This window comes from Oreochromis niloticus, unplaced genomic scaffold, assembly GCF_001858045.2.
Source record: "Oreochromis niloticus isolate F11D_XX unplaced genomic scaffold, O_niloticus_UMD_NMBU tig00000767_pilon, whole genome shotgun sequence".
Taxonomy (NCBI): Eukaryota; Metazoa; Chordata; class Actinopteri; order Cichliformes; family Cichlidae; genus Oreochromis; species Oreochromis niloticus.
The window spans coordinates 9656-19135 of NW_020327242.1; the positions used below are offsets into that span (position 1 = coordinate 9656).

At 37.1% G+C, this 9480-nt stretch overlaps 1 long non-coding RNA gene across 1 annotated transcript; it reads left to right on the forward strand.

Moving 5' to 3' along the window:
* Nucleotides 1–2029: 2029 nt before the first annotated feature.
* On the forward strand, nucleotides 2030–5935 carry LOC112844697 (uncharacterized). Its single transcript, XR_003217428.1, has 3 exons — nucleotides 2030–2062; nucleotides 3304–3330; nucleotides 4858–5935. It is a non-coding gene; the product is annotated as an uncharacterized LOC112844697 (long non-coding RNA).
* Nucleotides 5936–9480: the final 3545 nt, after the last annotated feature.

Below are 9480 nucleotides of genomic sequence, written 5' to 3' on the forward strand. Positions count from 1 at the left end.
GGTTTCAGAAAGTGTAACTGTTAAGGCTATAGTTTAGATGGTTGTCTTTAAAACCTTCACTGAAGAGTCTTGTTGGAGACAGCCATACCTTTACCTCACCGAGCAGGGGTGAACAAGTGGGTGCAAGTCCATTTAGGCCAGAATTCATATGATTACAACCAATATGTATTAGAATAAAAGAAATAAATGTGCAATGAACATGTCAGGAGTCGCTGTTAAAAAGTCTCATGGCAGTGGGGTTAAAGGACCTCCTGAACCTCTTGAGTCCTGCAGAGCAGTGAGGTGAGCCTCTGCAGCTCCTACTGTCCTGTGAGGATGCTTAGGCGATCTCCAACACCAGCTCCTTGGTGTTGGTGTTCGGAAGAAGACTGTTCTTATTACTGCAGTCAGTTAAATAAATCTATCATAATACAGTACATTTAAACATAATGACCTTATGTTTATTTATGTCTTTTAACCATTATTTCAAATTCAAAGAATCCTGTTTGAAACATTTATTAAACTTATAGAATTAAATTTCTGCTAGTTGTTTTTTGTTGCAAAAAAAAATCTAGTATAATAATATTTAAATTTACATAAATTTTTCACGTTTTCAATGCCAATTTTGTGTAATGGCGAAGTTTCCCACTTCCCGTGAATGCCTCTTTTTTTACGTCTCTGGCTGACTCCTGAATCTCCGCCCACTCTCTGCTCGATCCCTGCCGGTAAGCCTGCTTCTCTGTCTCTCTTCTCTGAAATTAAATGTCTATAAGCTGTTTGAGTGATTTACCCAGTTGTTGTTAGTGACTTATAGAGCCAGTCGAAGTATAAGTCATGTTAAAGTAACACAATGGCTGCTTTTTTAGTGAAACGTTGTAATTTTAGTATTTAAAAGGAGTGTTTGGTATGCTAGCCCTAGCAACCTAAGTGCTAACGCCTAGCCTAGCTCCTATAGGCCCAGTGTGAAATTAATATGGTTCATTTGATTGTTTAATACAGTTATTGTGTTGTATTTGGTTCATTCGGTGTGTTAGTGTTTCTGAGTCTCTTAGGGAAGCTGAAGTTAGTTCTCCTCTTCACAAATCAGTCAGTTAAAACGGCCTCATTCTTTAGGTTGTAAGGTAATGAGCCGCCATCTTAGAACCACTGATTAGCTGCTGAAGCAGCGGGGTCGGCAACTTCAAAGGAGCCATTTTACCGCCTCTGACTGAAAGCCGGGAGAAAAAGAGTCACGTGCCTGTGCCGGTGTGTGTTTGTGTTGTGGGTTAATTAACAGAAGGGAGAGAGAGAGAGTGAGGATAAAACACATAATATAAGAATAATAACATCTCTTAACAAGAAGAAGTTTTTTTTAAATTAATTAATTTTAGTTTTTTAGTTAAATTTTAAGAACTGTTTAACAAACACTTGTTTGTGCAGGTTGTTTTTTAAATATATCCTACACCTGCAGCTCTGTTTAACTTCTCACTTTGTGAAAAATTAATGAAATATAAAAAAGGCCACTTTCAAATAAATAAAATGCAGCAGTGCACCATTAATATTATAAATATGATAGGTAGATATTTAAAATAACAGCATATCAAATGATACTAAATGATACTGTGTGCAGGTGATAATATTTTTAGGAAGCAGAATTTGAATGCAGACCAACTCAAATGTTGAAGCCTACAAATATATCATCCAAGCTTTCATTTATGATTGTTCATGCTTTGAAATTGTGATGTCAGAATTTGATCAAGTGTGCAGTGCTAGGTGTAGCAAATCATTGCTTATTAAATCTACTGTGTTATCTAATAGCACCAAACTAATAGAGCTATCACATAACTGAGAAACTTGTGTGGCTTATTACAAATGGATGAAACCACATTTTACCTTAATGAAGACAGTAATCTTTAATAAGGTGTAGAAAAAAGAAGTGAGTTGTTTGTTGCTGTGGTAAACAAAGAAGTGTACTGAATCTTTTGGACTACACAGAGTGATGCAGTATTGACTGTGATGCTGATTTGAGTTGTCTCATTCTGTATTTTTGTGTTTTGTCTTTTGTTACACAGAATGAAAGAGATCTTTGGTTTTGCCTTTGCTGGTAAGTAAACAGTGATTGTAACTGAAGCAGTATGAACCTGGCGTTGCGTAGCACATTTGACGACTTACATACAATAGTTTGACTTTTTGTGATATGTTTCCATTTACTGATTGGCAAAAACACAAGATTTGTGACCTGTAGTAGCAAAGCCCCACACAGGGCCTCTGACTGTCCCTGAAAATGTCCCTGAAGTTTAATAGCCCATTTATGTATGATTTAAATTTTTTATGGCTTATTGAATCCAAACAGTTAAATGTCAGATGTCTTTATCCAGGTGTTCATTTTCTCATTATGTTTGTGGATTTAAGTAGCAGACAAAACAATGAAAGTGTTTTAGGGGAGTCAGTATAAGTGGTTGCTCAAACACTTAAGAGCTGCACAGGTATTGATTTATATTGTCTCTCAAATTCTGCTGATGTATTACATTAAAGTCAGAACCCTGTAGAAGTACTTTGCCTGACTCGGTATAAGTAATAGCTTTAACAATAATAAAAACGAAGAGAACCAGAGGTGTGAGTGGACATTGTTAGGTACATTAAAGCCAGTGTGTCTAATTAGTTTATTACTTATTTAGTGAATATAATATGTTTTAAAATTAAATAGAAATGTTGCCAAAAAGGGACATTGCAAAATACATAAATATTCCTAGCAACAGGTACAATGAAAGGACTTTTTAGTGTAATATTTTAAGACATTTCATTTTAATCGTTAAAAGTTAAAACTTTTAATCACAAAACATTCTGCACCTCTGTTATTGTAACATCTCAATATTTACATGTATTTTAGGATTTGCATATTCATATCAGACTAACCAAAAGATGATGAGGTTTTCTGTTGCTTCTGATTTCAAGAATTACTTTGTATTTAATGTTTTTAACCTGAAAGGACATTAAAAGTTTTGGTTTTTCACACTTTATTAGCACTGACCTGTTGTAGAAAATGTTGGAGCCACAAGGCTTCTGTGTAGGAAATATTTGGTGTATCCTGCACTTGTGCCAACAAATATTGGTCCCTGTTCTTTGCATTTCTGTAGTAATAATGCTTTTATTACACATGCTATAGCCATGTGAGACCCTGCAGTTCAATTATCTCCTCTTTAGACTACAGTAAACTTAAAAAAGCTTAAAGTAATTGATGATTTTACTAGTTAATTTGTGTCACAGTAAATTGGATTGTGTGTGAAGAGGCTCTACAGTCTGAATCATCAAACAGTGATCTGATGAATTGTTTCCTTTGTTTAGACTGCTGATCTGATCGTCTCAAGTCTGGTAAGTAAAGGTTTTTCTGAGGTGCAGTGCTGGGAAATGTTTCTCATTATAGGAGATTCAGTGTAGTGCTGTGAGTCAGCACAGCTATTGGTGATCATCAAAAGTCATCAAATCCTAGAAAAGTCTGTGTAAACATTTCCAGACCTACAGAGGTCAGTAGGTTATTGTAGCAGCGCATATTTTTTCACATTACAGCAGGTCATGAACAGCAGTTTAGGTACAATTAAGTCTTCAAGTAGGGCCTAGTGGATTTCAAAAGCTTCTTTCCCTTCATTAAATTAAGTCACTGTCTGAAAACTGCTCTTTGAATTAGTCTTTTAATTAAAGATTTTGTTGATGACTGGAAAAAATCTAAAGCACAGATACAGCACTTATTTCTGTATTTTATGATTAAATGATCTACAAAGAAATTATCATCATACTACATTTTTAATTAGGCCTTTATAAGTATGTCCTAGATTTAGTGGAGTGCTTATGGCTGTGTATTAAAGATGCTCCAAATGTGACTGAAATATGTAGAAACTGCTTTGTAGGAACCATCCATCTCCAAATTTCTCATTTTGCCAAAAGTCATACTGAGTAAAGTATTGTTTACTTTTATGTTAACGGATCTCAAATCCCTGTTTCTGTGTGCCCAGATATTATGATGTACTGTTGTCCCAGGTAAGTACACACAGAAACAGGGATTTGAGAACTTTGAGGATTAAGGAACATGTGATGTGGCATAGATTTTAAGCAGGTGGCCTGAAACTGTCTGCTCTAACAGTGGGTTTTGTTGGACCATATGATATTTACAGTAGGTTATTGTAGCAGCACATCTTGGTTTAAGTTTATAGACACTGTTTGTTTTTATTGTGTTAATAGAATGTAAAAATTTCTTTAGAATAGTTCCACCACCATTTTTGAGCATTTTCAATCAGTTCAGTCAAATAATGCACTGTGGAACTCTTCAATATGTAAAGCCCTGTATGTACTGTATTTTTCGGATTATAAGGCGTATGCAGCTAACCAAATATTTGGATAACTCAAACTATTCAACTCATTCACAGTAACTCTCAACATTTTTCAGTGGTTAACACATAACAATACACTCACTTTTTCTGTTCAGTCCTCTTCCACAAATCTATCATTCTTCATGGATTGATCGGTTTGAAATCTGCTTTGTACGCATGTCTCTAAACAGATGCCAGGTCCTCATACACACACCATAATATTATGTTTAAGCACAATACGAATTACTCCGCGAGGCTCCTGACTACTGTAGCTGTAATGCTCCAACAATGCATCAAATGCTGCAGCTTTGTAGCTTTCCAAATTCATACTAAAACATTCTGACAGATGTTTGAGTGCCAAGTAGCACATAAAATTGGGTTGAGGTCACTAAGCACAGCCAGAATTAATACATAAGGTAAGCTGTTGATTTTTGAGAAAACTAAAGAATTTTAAGTGTGACTTATAGTCCGAAAAATACTGGAAAGCCATGTTTATTGGAAATATGCCTAATTCCAGTCCCTTTTTGTCTTACAGGTGACCTGCTGCAGAAAACCCTCTCCCTCTATCTTTGACAAGCAATTAACAAGCAATTTCAGTCTGTCCTATCACTCTCCCTCTCCCTGCTCCATCTTTTTTGACAAGCCATTCTATCTTCTATCATTTCTCCGCCATGAGCTCTATCTAATTTGACAAGCTTGAACCTGAGTTGAAAAGCAATCTAAGTTTGACAAGAAACCAAGTTTGACAAGAAACCAAGTTTGACAAGAAACCAAGTTTGACAAGAAATTGAAGTTACCACAACTTCGTCGATCTGTTTTCAGAAATCTGAGAGATCTCCGCTCTCACTGCTCCTTCTTTCCTGTCATTAAACTCTCTCATATCCACTCATTTTACTGGAAATTACAAGTGGAACGTTGAATATACAGTAGTAGAATTACAGTATAGTAGAACTCGCAGTAGAAACTACTTACACAGCCCTACATTTGTCATTTTAATTTTGCATTACACTTTGGAATAAACATTGATTGGCTGTTTGGCTTACAAGGGCAATTACTTTGATAAATTATATAAAATATACACCTCTTAAAGGTTTATTTGTAATAAGATAATCTGGTTATTTTGTAATATATACATTCAGACTGCTGTATTTACATAAATATTAGATTCAAATACATTTTTCAAGTCTGTTTCATTGACTATAACATTTGACTACAAGTTTATACTATTATTATTTAAGGACAAACCCCTTTTTTGTCACTCAGTGTAAGTATTCAGTTACAATTGTCATCTAGAGGCTGCCCTGAGAACCCAGACTTCCTGTTTCCTGACTGCTGCAGAACATCCAGCTGAAGAAACCTCATCGCCTGTCATCTGATCACCACACCATCACAGCTCCTTATATTTGCTTAAAATTTTAGATATCTGAAAGATTTACACAAAGTCTACTTAAAAGCTAAGAGTTTTATTATAGCCTGTTGATTGTTGAGATTTATTCTGCATATTACTTTACAGAAGTATAGACCTATTCATTAACCAGTCTGGTTAAAAAAATAGAAGTAATAATATACAGTTTCTGAAAAAGCTACAATAAAACTGTTTTTAAAGAACTTTCAATAACTTTTATATTGAGTGTATATTTAAGTCAGCCTTTTACATCAATTACATAGTTATAAGAACACTTTACCATTTGTATAGTTTTACATTTCTGCATTTAATAGAAACTTGAGGAGTCAGTTTTTCAGTGTTTACAGGTTGAATTTTGTTTACATTTGTGTATAAATACATATAAGGTCCAGTTTGTACTTGCACAAAATGCCAAGGAAAGGTCAAAGGTCGCAGTCCCTGAAGCTTAGATGGCAAAAGGAGAAGGAACAGGTAAATGTTTCTCAGACCGGTGAGCAGGTAAAGGTGTCTGTTACAAGTATTCCCAGTCCAGAAGTGCAGCTCAGCGTTCAGACAGCCGCAGTGTCTTATGCAGATGTGGTAAAGAGAGGTGTTTGCTCATCATCTGTGCCAAATGCTAAAGTACAGCAGGTAATCCAGACTGAACCCCAGGTAACTGTGCAAACGCAGCATGATGGAGAAGCTCCAGGACCGTCTCATGTACAGGTTACAAACAGTGAAACTCGTCCACGAGTGAGTAGCATCTGTGCGTCCCGAAGCCAGGCCTCTGCTAAGTATGGAGAGTACAGGAATCAGCAATGCATGGCGAACAGTTTGGTTTTCCTGTCATTCTTACATGAGGATGAATTCATTACCAGAGCAGATCTTAACCGTGTGTTGGATAAAGGCCATGCCATGTATTCAGATGCCAGAAAGAGGTTTGTGAACAGCGTGTTCCTAGCCTGCGATGAGCTTCCCACAGTGGTCACCAGCCGCAGACACGAGTATCAAGTGGACATGTCTCAGTTTGCTCGTTACGGCACATTTGATGGTACAGATCATTTTCCGAGCCTTGAACAGGGACTACAGTGTTTGGCTTCACAGGTTCGCTATGCTTTGCTAGTCATGGGAGGAACCGTCATTGCAGTTTGCAGGCTGACTTCAGGTGAATACGCATATTTTGACCCTCACCCACGTAAGTCTACAGGAATGCCATTGTCGCTAGCTGTAAGTGGTGGCACAGCAGTTATGTTAAAATTCACACGTCTTAACGACATGATTGACAGGATCAAATGCTTGTACCGAATATTTAGCATCACCCCATCCTGCACTTATGAGCTACAGCCTGTTGAGTTCCACAGTGAAAATGCTGCTTATCAAAGAGATCCTAATCAAAACACCGACTACAGACAATGCACTACAAGTGCTCCAGCACCAGATTTAAATGAACCTGTTCCTGAATTAAACTCCCAGACATCCACTGAGCAGACACAGAAAACTGTGACTGACACTTTAACCGCAGAAGTGACATCATCCAGAGTGGATTATTCAAATGAGACAGCTGCTCCTGAAAGCAACCATCGTCCTTCTGATTTTTTACAAAAAGAAACATCTGCATCTTCTGTGAGAGAAACTCAGGTAACATCAGATTCTGTTCCTCAGAAGGATCCAACTGCTGCCTCCTGTTCAACCAAGACAACACAGGAACTTTCACATAAACTGCTGAAATATAGTAAACAGGAAAGGAAAAAAATGAGGAGAAGATCACTGGCCCAACAAAACTACCAAAAAGAAAGGAAAATCAGAAAAAGAAAGAAGGCAGATTGTACACTTCCAATGAAAGCTTTAAGGCAAAGAAAAAAAATTCCAGTGGAAAGTCTAATGATCCTGATCACAGACAAAAGAAGAGTGTCTACAAAAGTAATCTATATAAGCTAAATCCTACATATAGAGAGAAACAGAGGGAACATTTGAGAAAGATCTATAAGGAAAGAGATGATTTTAAGGAAAAACAGAAGGAGCAAATGAGAAGGATCTATAGAGAAAGTGCTAAAATTAGAGAGAAAAAAAGAGAACGTGTCATAAGGATGTATAAAGACAATCCTATATTCAAAGAAAAGCAGAAAGAACGAATAACAAGAACATATAGAGAATCTCCTGTGTTCCGAGAAAAGCAGAAGGAACGAATAACAAGAGCATACAGAGAATCTCCTGTGTTCCGAGAAAAGCAGAAGGAACGAATAACAAGAGCATACAGAGAATCTCCCGTGTTCCGAGAAAGCAGAAGAACGAATAACAAGAACATACGAGAATCTCCCGTGTTCCGAAAAAGCAGAAAGGAACGTATTAGAAGAATACAGAACTTGTGCTGAATTCAGAGAGAAACATAAAGCTTACATGAGGTCAATGTTTCTAACCTATATAAAGAAAGTGAAGAATTTAGACAGAAAAAACAGTGTTACATCACTAAACGTTATGGAGAAGAGAGACAATTTCAGCAGCAACACAAGGACAATATGAGAGAACGAATGAGAGTAAAATATTGGAACGGTTTTCTTTTAGACAGATGCATAATATCAGATGTGCAATGAAAATAAAAAGAAAATATCGTCAGATGCATCGACCAGCTGAAAGTTTACAGTGTCATCCAGATAACACTTTAATGAATGAGGCCATATCTTGTTTCAGATCAAACATTAAATCAGCACCATCTTATGTTTGTACTGTTTGTCTAAAAGCTTCTTTTCCTAATCAGGTGAAAATCTGCAAAAGAAACAATTACTCAAAACACCAAACTGTAGCTCAGCAGTGTCTAACTGGTAAATTTGTTCATAGTGTGATGAAGCATGTAATGATCACTGCAGCTTTCCTGTTGAGAGAAAAAAGGAGTATATCTGTCACACGTGTCACAAGTTCCTCAAAGTGGACGCATGCCAAGGCTTGCTGCTGTCAATGGTTTAGAACTGCAGGATATTCCAGCTGAACTGTGTGATCTCAACATTCTGGAGAGACATCTGATTGCCAAATGCATACCATTTGCTAAGATTATTCCACTTCCAAAGGGCAGAAAAGACTCATACGTGTAATTGTGTGTGTGTACCATCTGAGTCCAACAAACAGTTGACTGTTTACCTCGGCTCAGAAACCAATCACAGATATGAGGATCAAGCTGAAAAGACGACTGTGCTACAAAGGCCATCAGGCTGTTCCAGACTGTCACCTGGTCTAAACTGATCCAAGCCCTGCGTAAACAAACAGTCATCCACAGTACACAGATATTTTATCAGAGATGATGCATTGCTTGTGATCCAACGTTACCTGATGATGACAGCAGTGATGAAGCCAGCATGGAAGTGATGATTATGATGAAGCAGATTTAATGGAAATTGACAACTATGAAAAGATGCCCTTTGTGCGAAAGTGAGTCTGAAAGTGAACAAGATTAATATGCAATCCTGTGATGAACAACCAGAGGAACAAATCCAGAGGAACCAGAAAGTGATTGAACAATGGAGGTTTGCTCTAGAAAGTTGTCTGCAGCTGTAGACATTTCAGAAGAGATTCTCTCTGTCACTGATAACACATTTGTGTGGCTCCTGCAGAAAGAAACATCCTGTTAGCTTCTTCAGAAATCCTCATTTGGAAGCCATGGCATTTCCTTGCAGTTCCTACTGGTCAGAATACACTGGATGAAAAGAGACGTCTTAAACTCACCAAGTGCTTACTTCAAGTCAAGGCTTTTCAACATTGATGCAAGATTTGCTAAAGATACAA